General features: G+C 38.3%; 1 pseudogene; it reads right to left on the bottom strand.

The window, feature by feature from the left end:
* Positions 1-2,607: 2,607 nt before the first annotated feature.
* Positions 2,608-4,350, bottom strand: LOC103304252 (band 4.1-like protein 5; annotated as a pseudogene).
* Between the last annotated feature and the right edge of the window lie 8,842 nt (positions 4,351-13,192).

Consider the following 13,192-nt stretch of genomic DNA (forward strand, 5'->3'; position numbering starts at 1 on the left):
GTTTTGATTTGCATCTCTCGGATAATTAGTGACTTTGAGCATGTTTTTATATGTCTCTTGGCCTTCCTTCTGTCTTCTTTCAAAAAGTTTCTATTTAGGTCCGTTGCCCATTTTTTTATTGGATCATTTATCTTCCTTTTATTAAGTTGTATAAGTTCCCTGTAGATGTTGGAGATTAAACCTTTATCAGTGATAACATTTGCAAATATGTTCTCCCATGCAGTGGGCTTTCTTGTTGTTTTGTTGATGGGTTTATTTTGCTGTACAAAAGCTTTTTATTTAGATGTAGTCCCATTTGTTTATTTTCTCTTTAGTTTCCATTGCCTTAGGAGCGGTATAGGTGAAGAAATTGCTTCAGCATATGTCTGAGATTTCTCTGCCAGTGGATTCCTCTAGTATTTTTATAGTTTCCCGTCTTACGTTTAAGTCCTTGATCCATTTTGAGTTTATTTTTGTGTATGGTTTAAGGTGGTGGTCTAGTTTCATTTTTTTGCATGTATCTGTCCAGTTTTCCCAACACCATTTATTGAAGAGACTGTCTTGACTCCATTGTATGTTCATGCCTCCTTTGTCAAATATTAATTGAGCATAGTGGTTTGGGTCAATATCTGGGTACTCTATTCTATTCCATTGGTCTATATGTCTGTTCTTATGCCACTACCAGGCTGTTTTGAGAACAGTGGCTTTGTAATATAGCTTGAAATCTGGTATTGAGATCCCACCTACTTTGTTCTTCTTTCTCAGGATTGCTGTGGCTATTTGGGGTCCTTTTTTATTCCAGATGAATTTTTGGATAGTTCTTTCTAGGTCTGTGAAATATGCCATTGGTATTTTAATGGGGAGTTCATTGAATCTGTAGATTGCTTTGGGTAGTATGGGCATTTTAATGATGTTGATTCTACCAATCCATGAACATGGTATGTTCTTCCATCAGTTTACATCTTCCTCTATCTCTTTTTTCAGTGTCTTGTAGTTTTCTGCCTATAGGTCTCCTTAGTTAAGTTTATTCCTAGGTATCTTAATTTTTTTGGTGTGATGGTAAATGGGATTGCTTTTTTCGTCTCTCTTTCTGTAAGTTCACTATTGGTGTATAGAAAGGCCATAGATTTCTTGGCGTTAATTTTGTATCCTGCTACATTGCCGAGTTAATTTATTAAGTCTAATAGTTTTTTGATGGAGTCTTTCTGGTTTTTTATGTACAATATCATGTCATCTGCAAATAAGGACAGCTTTACATCTTTTTTTTTTTTACCAATTTGAATACCTTTTATTTCTTCTTCTTGTCTAACTGCTATGGCTAGCACTTACAGTACTTTGTCGAACATGAGTGGTGAAAGTGGTCATCCCTGTGTTTTCCCTGTTCTTAGGTGAAATGGTTTTAGTTTTTGCCCCTTGAGATGTTGGCTGTAGGTTTGTCGTCTAAGGCTTTTATTATGTTGAGGTATGATCCCTCTGTTCCCACTTTGCTGAGCATTTTTATTACGAAAGGGTGTTGGATTTTGTCAAACGCCATTTTGCATCAATTGATGATTATGGTGGTGTGTGTGTTTTTTTTTTAATTTTGGCTTCAGAATTTTATTTTTAAGGTTGTATATGGCCAGATTATATAACTATTGCAAACCTGGGAAATCTTTCAGATACATGAGATAAAAGAGAAGTTTGAAAAGACAAAAGTAGATAAATTTTCCATTTTGTACCACCATTCAATACTTATAGAACTATTCAGTTAACTATTGTTTAAGTAGTTAATGATGCAGAAGTAACCATTCAGATTTATTTCTCTACATGATTCATATTACTTATGTGATTTCTAGACCTTTCAGTAATTTAAAATACCTGCATTTATTAAAAATGAGTGTTTTAAATAAAAACATTAATTGAAAGTATAAAATCTTGGGCACTTAACTGAAATTAAGGCATGGGTCATGGTCATTTTAGAAAAAAATATCACTGCAGGCTGATATATTGTGCCAGAAAATGCTTCCTTCTGTGTGCCTTTAATGTGTCCAATTATTTTTTTAATATATTTTATTGATTTTTTACAGAGAGGAAGGGAGAGGAATAGAGAGTTAGAAACATCGATGAGAGAGAAACATCGATCAGCTGCCTCCTGCACACTCCCTATTGGGTATGTGCCTGCAACCAAGGTACATGCCCTTGACCGGAATCGAACCTGGGACCCTTGAGTCCACAGGCCAGCGCTCTATCCACTGAGCCAAACCCGTTAGGGCGTGTCCAATTCTTTTAACTTCAATCTATTTGGATGGCAAAGGGTGGGGTGAAAATGGGCAGCTGTTCACAAACACAAACCTTCTCCTGGACACTTTATGAGTGATATGTTTATATGTTAAAATAATGAAAAACCTTTGTAAAATTACAATGATATACATGCCCTTTCAACACAAAAACATTTATCATTATCATTGATGGCATATAGCTTCTTCAGATCCTTTTCCTTCCACAGAATTCCATTACAAACAGGACTAGTAACTCTATATAAAATAACTTCTCACAAATTCTCCTAATGTGATCAATCCCCAATAAACATCAGAGAACATATACTATCAACTTGCACAACAGAGTCCCAAGGCCTAAGAGGCTTAACACTCATATATCAGTCATGGCTTCATGTCTGGGAAAATGAACATTATGATGGACTCCTGCATTCTTCACATTGTGCTCATGGACAAAGTCAGTGTAGTTTCTATGAACAGGCTAGGGTTGGGATAACTCCCTTGTGTTCCCCTGGTTTCCACCACATTGGCAGCAGTCACTGGCAGCAGAGAGCCATTTCCTGTCATGTTGGTTTATTCCAGGAATCCTTGGAAGATTCTCTATCTCCACCAGCACGGGACCAGAGAGGATGGAAGAAGTCACCAGCAGAGTAGATATCATACCCCAAGCCTGTTGAGAGCCATTAATCTGAGTTGAAACATTACTGTGAACACTGAGTTCTTCAGGTTTTGCTGTACCTGCTTTCATCTGTAGAGTTGAATATCTTGCTGGCCTTCTTTCAAAGAATGTTGATCTTGCTTTATTGGTTTTTGTGGTCTGATACTCAGTTTTCCCACTATATCTAAATCATGATCCTAATCAGATAAATCTTGATCGCTGTGCCGAAACCGGTTTGGCTCAGTGGATAGAGCGTCGGCCTGCGGACTGAAAGGTCCCAGGTTCGATTCCGGTCAAGGGCATGTACCTTGGTTGCGGGCACATCCCCAGTAGGGGGTGTGCAGGAGGCAGCTGGTCGATGTTTCTCTCTCATCGATGTTTCTAACTCTCTATCCCTCTCCCTTCCTCTCTGTAAAAAATCAATAAAATATATATATAAAAAAAAAATCTTGATCGCTGAGAACCCTTTTTCACAGGGCCTCAGAGGCGGAAGAAGGCATGGTGCTCCACAGCACATTTCCATAAATGTTTGCATGCTTTGGGATGGTCCACTCTAAAGACAAACGTGTGCTCCTGCTCTTTGCCCTGATCAGCATCTTCTACCACCACCAGCGTTAACAGTCTTCTTAAAACCCAATCTGGTTATCTTGGGCCAAAAAAATAAGCCAATTTTGGTCTCTCCTTCAAAAACAAGAACTCCTGTTGAGGTTAGTCTTAAACTATAGTCATTCCCATCTCTAGTCTTGACCACATGCCTATCAACCCCATACATTTCTAGCCATTTGGCTTTATTCAGATCATTGGTTTCAGCTTGTGCTGGTGTCTGACCTCTGTATTCCTTCCATTTCTCGAAAATAGCCAACTCCTATCTCTTCAGTCTGAATGGGCATGAACCTGAACTCAGTTACAAATTCAGAACTATGCTCAGTAAGATCACAGTCACCAAGTTCAGCTTGCAGATTATAAGCTGCCAACTGAACTGCTGTATCACTAAGGACACTCCAGTTTTCCACTGAGAATATCTCATCTTAATTGAAGAATAAATAAATATTGGGTTAGCTCTTCATGAAGATTATTTGGTTCCAAGGAATAAAACTAAACTCGAAAATGCAGACAATAGGGGGAACCAATTTTAACTTGCTTTTTGATACTCTTTGTTACAGCCAACCAATGTGCTACTTGTGCTGAATCCATAAATCTCAGTCCGAAATAGTCACTTTCAATAAGATCCAAATGGTGTGTAATCTGATCAAACAGCTCTTGACCTTTGGCTTTTTTCAGCAAGTCCATATTAACATCAGTACCATCCAGAAGGAACACCCAACACAAGATGATAGTCTTAGAATCTCCAGCTGCAGGAATGTGTGTGGCAGCTCATTGAGCTTCTCAGTGTCATTCCTTCTCAGCATGTTTATGCATTGACTGATGCCCAAGGATTCTATGGAAGAATCTCAGCATTTTTGTCACTGGCGGGAGGACCGCGCAGCAGCAACCTAGTGAGGCTGAGGTGTGGGCAGCCCCTCAGGAGATGCCAAGCAATGGCGGCCTGTGGTGCAAGCCCATAAGACACAGATCCCTCAGATACCTGCTTAGGTGATTTTTGTCTCTCAATTTGTTTATGTGATGTATCATGTTTATTGATTTGCAGATATTGTACCAGCCTTGTCTCCCTGGTACAAGGGTTAGGGTTACAAGGCTGGTACAATATCTGCAAATCTTACTCCCTGGAATAAATCCCACTTGGTCCTTGTATATGATATTTCTAATGTAATACTGGATCCAATTTGCTAGAATTTTGTTGATGATTTTAGCATCTATGTTAATCTGGGATACTGGCCTGTAATCTCTTTTTTTTTGTTTGTTTGTAGTGTCTTTATCTGGTGTTGGATTAGGGTAATGCTGGCTTCAAAGAAAGAGCTTGGAAGCGCTCATTCTTTCTGAATTTTTTGGAATAGTCGGAGGATAGGTTTTAGTTCTTCTTTGAATGTTTGGTACAACTCCCCTGTGAAGCCATCTGGTCCAGGGCTTTTGTTTGCTGGAAGATTTTGATTATTGTTCCAATTTCATCAGTAGTTATTGGCCTGTTCAGGTTCTTTGATACTTCCTGATGGAGTTTTGGAAGCTTGTATTTTTCTAGGAATATCATCGAGATTGTTCAGGTTGTTGGAGAGAGTTATTCGTAGTATTCATTTTACAATCCTTTGTATGTCTGTGGGGTTGGTTGTTACTTCACCTATTTCATTTCTGATTTTGTTTATTTGGGTCCTCTCCCTTTGTTTCTTGGTGAGCCTGGCTAGAGGTTCATCAATTTTGTTTATCCTTTCAAATAACCAGCTCTTAGTTTCATTGATCTTTTGTGTGTGTATATATATATATTTTTTGGTCTCTATGTTATTTATTTCTGCTCTAATCTTTATTATTTCCTTCCTTCTGCTTACTCTGGGCTTTACTTGTTGCTCTCTTTCTAATTCTTTAAGATGCAAGGTTAGATAATTTATTACCATTTTTCTTTGTGTTTTGAGGTAGGCCTGTAGAGCTATGATCTTCCCTCTCAGGACTGCTTTCACTGTGTCCCATAGATTTGGATTGTTGTGTTTTCATTGTAATTTGTTTTATGGATGCCTTTTATTTCTTCTTTGATCTCTTTGGTAACCCAATCATTGTTTAATAGCATGCTATTTAGCCTCCAAGTATTTGATTTTTTTCACTGTTTTTATTGTAGTTGATTTCTAATTTTATGCCATTTGAATGTGAGAAGTCCATCTGCTCTAGAGAGTCATTTAGGATAGCTGTTTCTTTGCTGATTTTTATTTAGAGGGTTTACCCAGTGGTGACAATGGGATATTAAAGTCCTCTTCTATGATTATATTACTCTCGTTCACTCCCTTGATGTCTTCCAGAAGGTTTTTTTTAATGTATTTGGGTGCTCCTATATTGGGTGCATATATGTTTACCAGGGTTATATCTTCTTGTTGAATTGATCCCTTTAGTATTATGAAATGGACCTCTTGTTATGGCTTTCACTTTGAGGTCTGTTTTGTCAGTTATAAGTATTTCTACTTCAGCTCTTTTCTCCTTTCCATTCGCCTGAAAAAATTTTTGCCATCCCTTAACTATCAGTCTGTGTAAGTCCTTTGTTCTGTGGTGGGTCTCTTGTAGACAGCAAATATATGGGTCATGTTTTCTTTTTGTTTGTTTGTTTGTTTGTTTGTTTAAATTTCTTTATTGACTAAGGTATCACATATTTGTCCTCATCCCCCCATTCCCATCCCACACCCCTCCCCACGCATGCCCCCACCTCCCTGTTGTCCGTAACCACTGGTTAGGCTCATATGCATGCACACAAGTCCTTTGGTTGATCTCTCCTCTTTATCCCCACCCTCCTTCTGAGGCCTGACAGTCTGATCCATGCCTCCTTGTTTCTGGGTCTGTTCTTGTTCATCAGTCTATGTTGTTTATCATTTCCCCTAGATGAGTGAGATCATGTGCTACTAGAAATACACTTATAAGAACCAAAAATGAGACAAGCAATAATGGTTATGCTGAAAGGCAAATGAATCAGTCTGTAGTGAGTTTCTTTCTGGGCCCACAGTTCTTTTGAGATCCAATTTCAATGTCAAACAGCTCCTTATGTGTACATGTAAGCAATGATATTTCAGTTCTGGATGGTGGACAAATGGTGGTAATGCAGGTCCGACCCTCTCTGGTTTGGTCCTGGGCAACCTGCAGTGATGCACAGCTGCTAACTGCTAGTATGGCAAGGCGACGTCAGCGTCTTCCATCTCTGGACTGCTTCTCTTCTGTCTTCATGGCTGGAGTAGTCCTGTCGATTCCTCTCTGTTGCCGGAATCCATATGGTCTCAGAGTTGTTTTCTGAAAATATACAAACATATTCTCAACCAAAAGTTAATAAAGGGATATTTTTTATAAAATTGATTTGGGATCCTTTTTCATTTTTTGCCCAAATAATTTTCCTCTGGCTTGTTTTGATACCATGTGTGTTTTTCATGGGTGTCTTGCTTTTAGCCTTACAATTAATTTTCTAAAGTACAAATTTTCTAGATGTAATTTACTTACAGGGTATTTTTCCTTACATGATATTCTTCTACTATTCCCCCCTTTTTTGATTTAAATATTAGGAGGCTTTTGAAAATTTTATAATGTAGTCTTGATAGCTTTTAAATTTTAATTTTTTGCACTATAATATTACTGCTTTAGGTTCATTACATGTTATGCAATTTTATCATGAGATGAACTACCAATAAAATTTTAGTTAACACTTTAGGAACTGCTTTTTGTCCAGTACAATTAATTTTTCTAGAATATTCGCTTGTTTCAATTAGCCAATTTAAATTAGCCTGAAAACTTGACTACTATTTTACTGTCAAATTTATTACTCTAACAACAATCTTATTTTACTCTGTAAATATTAGTGGAAAGGATTATTTGCCTTCTTGAGTAGGCCCTGAGCATTCCTGGTGGTAGGCTGGATTTAGATATCAAAAACCCACTTCCCCACACCATGGGTACAAGACATCTCAAACAAGTCTTGTTGCAGTGAGAGGGCAGCTGCTGTTGGCCAAGTCTCTGTCTGTTACCCGGGTCCCGATTTGAGCTGGGCATGGGAAGTTAAGCAGCCATGGGGGCAGAAGACTTCCTTCAGAAGGGGTGAGTGTTCAGGCCCCTGCAAAGTTGGGGGGTGAGGTTCTGTGCCCACCTCTGTTGACCCCCAAGTTCTCTCCTGATGGCCCCTCTGCGACTGTGCCTGTCTTAGGTTGTTCCTTCCCAGAGGATTCTTACCCATCTCTGGCTAACCAGCCATCCTCCGGGGCCAGGCAGGGTGTTGTGAGGTTCAGTTCTGTCTCCTTGGTACCCTATGTCCCCATGGCCTCCACACCCAGCACCTGCCTTGGGATCCCCTCACCTGCTGGCAGGGTCCCAGCACTGATCACATATCTTGTGGAACCCAGGTTTCTTCTCCAGGGAGGGCCCAGCTTGCCCCACTGGGCAAGAGACAGATCCATGGTACCAGTCATCACGAGGCTTCAACCTTGACATGAACAGAAAGCTCAGGCAACAGCTGTGAGCAATTGGATTGTGAGAAGAGGGTCCCTCTTGGCCTAAAGGGCAAGAGGGACCAATATAGAATGCTCAGGTGCCTTCCCAGGAGGCCCTTTACACAATGGAAGGGATTAAATCCTTACATGTCCTTTTGAAATTGCTGCCAGACATTCAAAGAATTAGTTTGTAAGTTTGCTTGGGATAATTGTATATTATGCTGTTGTAATTCTAAAATATCAAGAGATGTGTTACCTTTCTCTCCAAGCACCAAAAAGATGATTTTTTTTATTGATCCCAAGGGTGGGAGGTACTATTATAAGTAATGGGGGTAATCCAAATCTGGGAAAAATTTTAATGACATTGTAGAATAATATCATGTAAAGATATTCTTTGCTCTAGGCCATGGCAATTCCCTTTCAAACTGGCTGTCCATTCCTTTTTGTATAGACAAGGTCTTAGTTACATTTTCTGCACCTCTCCGGGGGGCAAGTAGTGATACTAGTGACACCCTTTCTTTGGTGTCCACACAAGCCAGAAACCTCTCTTTAATTGTACACCCAAAGGGGCAGTGGTTTGATTTTATGTCATACAAAAGGAAAGCTGAGTGGAGACCCCTGTGTAATTATACTTTCTTGCCCAACCCATGGTCTTCCTGGATGACCAAGGTGTTTGGTATTATTGGTGACTACATTAGTCAGGGGCTCAGCCCACATAAGGGGTCTTACCCATGAAGGGTCAGGAGCATAAGTCCAAAATACTTCCCCATTTTCCCCAGGTAATATTACCGTACATCTGATGATTGCTAACATGGTTAGAAAGGTGTTCTCAGGTGTTCTTGGATTTCTGGTTACCTCACAATTTCTTCCCGGAGGTTTGACGTTCTGATTGATGTTTCTCTGTCTCTGGATCTTTTTTTTTACTATCAGTTTATGTTGTTCACTATATTCCACAAATGAGTGAGATCATGTGATATTTATCTTTCTCTGCCTGGCTTATTTCACTAAACATAATGTTCTCCATCTCCATCCATGTTGTTGCAAATGGTATGAGCTCCTTCTTTTTTACCGCAGCGTAGTATTCCATTGTGTAGATGTACCACAGTTTTTTAATCCACTCATCTGCTGATGGGCACTTAGGCTGTTTCCAAATCTTAGGTATGGTGAATTGTGCTGTTATGAACATAGGGGTGCATATATACTTTCTGATTGATGTTTCTAGTTTCTTGTGATATATTCCTAGAAGTGGGATCACTGGGTCAAATGGGAGTTCCATTTTTAGTTTTTTAAGGAAACTCCATACTGTTCTCCACAGTGGCTGCACCAGTCTGCATTACCACCAGCAGTGCACCAGGGTTCCTTTTTTTCCGCATCCTCGCCAGCACTTGTCATTTTTTGACTTGTTGATAATAGCCATTCTGACAGGTGTGAGATGGTACCGTATTATTGTTCTGATTTGCATCTCTCTGATGATTAGTGACTTTGAGCAGGTTTTCATATATCTCTTGGCCTTCCTTCTGTCTTCTTTCGAAAATTGTCTATTTATATCAGTTGCCCATTTTTTGATTGGGTTGTTTATCTTCTTTTTGTTAATCTGCATGAGTTCCCTGTAAATGTTGGTGATTAAACCCTTATCGTTGATATCATTGGCAAATATGTTCTCCCATGCAGTGGGATTTCTTGTTGTTTTATTGATGATTTCCTTTGCTGAACAAAAGCTTTTTATTTTGATGTAGTCCCATTTGTTTATTTTCTCTTTAGTTTCCATTGCCCTAGGAGCAGTATCAGTAAAGAAGTTCTTTTGGCATATGTCAGAGATTTTTCTGCCTGTAGATTTCTCTAGTATTTTTATGGTTTCCCGTCTTATGTTTAAGTCCTTGATCCATTTTGAGTTTATTTTTGTGTATAGTGTAAGTTGGTGGTCTAGTTTCATTTTTTTGCATGTATCTGTCCAATTTTCCCAACACCATTTATTGAAGAGACTGTCTTGACTCCATTGTATGAACATGCCTCCTTTGTCAAATATTAATTGAGCATAGCGATTTGGGTCGATTTCTGGGTTCTCTATTCTATTCCATTGATCTATCTGTCTGTTGTTGTGCCACTACCAGGCTGTTTTGAGAACAGTGGCTTTGTAATATAGCATGATATCTGGTATTGAGATCCCTCCTACTTTGTTCTTCTTTCTCAGGATTGCTGTAGCTATTCCGGGTTTTTTTTTTTTTATTGCAGATGAATTTTTGGAGAGTTCTTTCTAGGTCTGTGAAATATGCTCTTGGTATTTTGATGGGAAGTGCATTGAATTTATAGATTGCTTTGGGTAGTATGGACATTTTGATGATGTTGATTCTACCAATCCATGAACATGGCATGTTCTTCCATCTGTTTATGTCTTCCTCTATCTCTTTTTTCAGTGTTGTGTAGTTTTCCGCGTATAGATCTTTTACCTCCTTAGTTGAGTTAATTCCTAGATATCTTAATTTTTGTGGTGTGATGGTAAATGGGATTGCTTTTATAGTCTCTCTTTCTGTAAGTTCACTATTGGTGTATAGAAAAGCCATAGATTTATTTGCATTAATTTTGTATCCTGGTACTCTGTCAAATTCATTTATTAAGTCTAATAATTTTTTGATGGAGTCTTTAGGGTTTTCTATGTACAGTATCATGTCATCTGCAAATAAAGACAGCTTTACTTCTTCTTTTCCAATTTGGATGCCTTTTATTTCTTCTTCTTCTCTGATCACAATGGCTAATACTTCCAGTACTATGTCAAACAGGAGTGGTGGGAGTGGGCATCCCTGTCTTGTTCCTTTTCTTAGGGGAAATGGTTTTAGTTTTTGCCCATTGAGTATGATGTTGGCTATGGGTTTGTCATATATGGCTTTTATTATGTTGAGGTATGATACTTCTATTCCCACCTTGCTGAGAGTTTTTCTCAAGAAAGGGTGTTGGATTTTGTCAAATGCTTTTTCTGCATCAATTGATATGACTATGTGATTTTTATCTCTCAATTTGTTTATGTGATGTATCATGTTTATTGATTTGCGAATATTGTACCATCCTTGCATCCCTAGGATAAATCCTACTTGGTCATGGTGTATGATCTTTCTGATGTACTGCTGGAGCCGATTTGCTAGAATTTTGTTGAGGATTTTGGCATCTATGTTCATGAGGTATATTGGCCTGTAATTCTCCTTCATTGTGTTATCTTTATCTGGTTTTGGTATTAGAGTGATGCTAGCTTCATAGAATGAGCTTGGAAGTGTTCCTTCCTCTTGAATTTTCTGGAATAGTCTGAGGAGGATAGGTTTTAGTTCTGCCTAAATGTTTGGTAAAACTCCCCTGTGAAGCCATCTGTCCCCAGGATTTTGCTTGCTGGAAGCTTTTTGATGACTGCTTCAATTTCTTCCATAGTAATCAACCGATTGAGATTTTTAGTCTCTTCCTGAATAAGTTTTGGAAGATTGTGTTTTTCTAGGAATGTGTCCATTTCCTGCAGGTTGTCTAGTTTGTTGGAATAGAGTTGTTCATAGTATTTTTTGACAATCCTTTGTATTTCTGTGGGGTCTGTTGTTATTTCACCTCTTTCATTTCTGATTTTGTTTATTTGGGTCCTCTCTCTTTGCTTCTTGGTGAGCCTGGCTAGAGGTTCATCAATCTTGTTTATCCTTTCAAAGAACCAGCTCTTGGTTTTGTTGACCTTGTGTATTGTTTTTTTTTTGGTCTTTATGTCATTCATTTCTGCTCTGATCTTTATTATTTCCTTCTGCTCACTGTGGGCTTTTCTTGTTGCTCCCTTTCTAATTCTTTGAGTTGTTGAGTTAGATGATCTATTACCATTTTTTCTTGTTTTTTGAGGTAGGCCTGTAGAGCTATACACTTCCCTCTCAAGACTGCTTTCATTGTGTCCCATAGGATTTGCATTGTTGTGTTTTTATTGTCATTAGTCTCCAGGATGTTTTTAATTTCTTCTTTGATCTCATTGATAACCCAATCATTGTTTAGTAGCATGCTATTCAGCTTCCAAGTGTTTGAATTTTTTGGAATGTTTTTATTGTAGTTTATTTCTAATATTATGCCTTTGTGGTCTGAGAAGATGCTTGATATGATTTCAATTTTTTTTTTTAATTTAGGGAGACTTTGCTTGTTACCCAATATGTGGTCTATTTTTGAGAATGTCCTATGTGCACTTGAGAAGAATGTATATTCCCTGGCTTTGGGGTGAAATACTCTGAGGATGTCAATTAGGTCCATCTGATCTAGTGTGTCATTTAGAATTGCTGTTTCTTTGCTAATTTTTTTTTGTCCAGAGGATTTATCCAGTGATGTCAGTGGTGTATTAAAGTCTCCTACTATGATTGTATTGATGTTGATCTCTCCCTTGATATCTTCCAGGATATTTTTTATGTATTTGGGCGCTCCTGCATTGGGTGCATAAACGTTTACCAGAGTTATACCTTCTTGTTGAATTGCTCCCTTTAGTATTATATAGTGGCCTTCCTTATCTCTTATTATGGCCTTTACTTCGAAGTCTATTTTATCTGATATAAGTATCGCAACCCCAGCTTTTTTCTCATTTCCATTTGCCTGAAAAATGTTTTTCCATCCCTTCACTCTCAGTCTGTGTGAATCCTTTGCTCTAAGGTGGGTCTCTTGTAGACAGCAAATATATGGGTCATGTTTTCTTATCCATTCAGCTACCCTATGTCTTTTTATTGGTGCATTTAATCCATTTACGTTTAATGTTATTATTGGTAAGTACCTGTTTGTTGACATATTTTTTCTTAGTGTTTGTTTTTCTTCTTGCCTTTCTCTTTCTTCTTTTTACAGCAGTCCCTTTAGCATTTCTTGCATTGCTGGCTTGGTAGTGATAAATTCTCTTAGCCCTTTTTTATCTGTGAAGCTTCTGATTCCACCTTCAATTTTGAATTATAGCCTTGCTGGGTATAGTATTCTTGGATTCAGTCTCTTGTTTTGCATCACTTTGTATATTTCATTCCATTCCCTTCTGGCCTGGTGTGTTTCTGTTGAGAAATCAGTTGATATTCTAATAGGAGATCCCTTATATGTTACTTTCTGTCTCTCTCTTGCATCCTTTAAGATTCTTGCTTTGTCATTGGTGTTTGCCAATTTAATTATGATGTGTTTTGGTGTCGATCTTTTTGGGTTCATCTTGTTTGGGACTCTGTGAGCTTCTTGGACTTATGTGAGTTTTTCTTCCCAATATCAGGGATGTTTTCTGT

This window comes from Eptesicus fuscus, chromosome 7 (assembly GCF_027574615.1).
Source record: "Eptesicus fuscus isolate TK198812 chromosome 7, DD_ASM_mEF_20220401, whole genome shotgun sequence".
Taxonomy (NCBI): domain Eukaryota; kingdom Metazoa; phylum Chordata; class Mammalia; order Chiroptera; family Vespertilionidae; genus Eptesicus; species Eptesicus fuscus.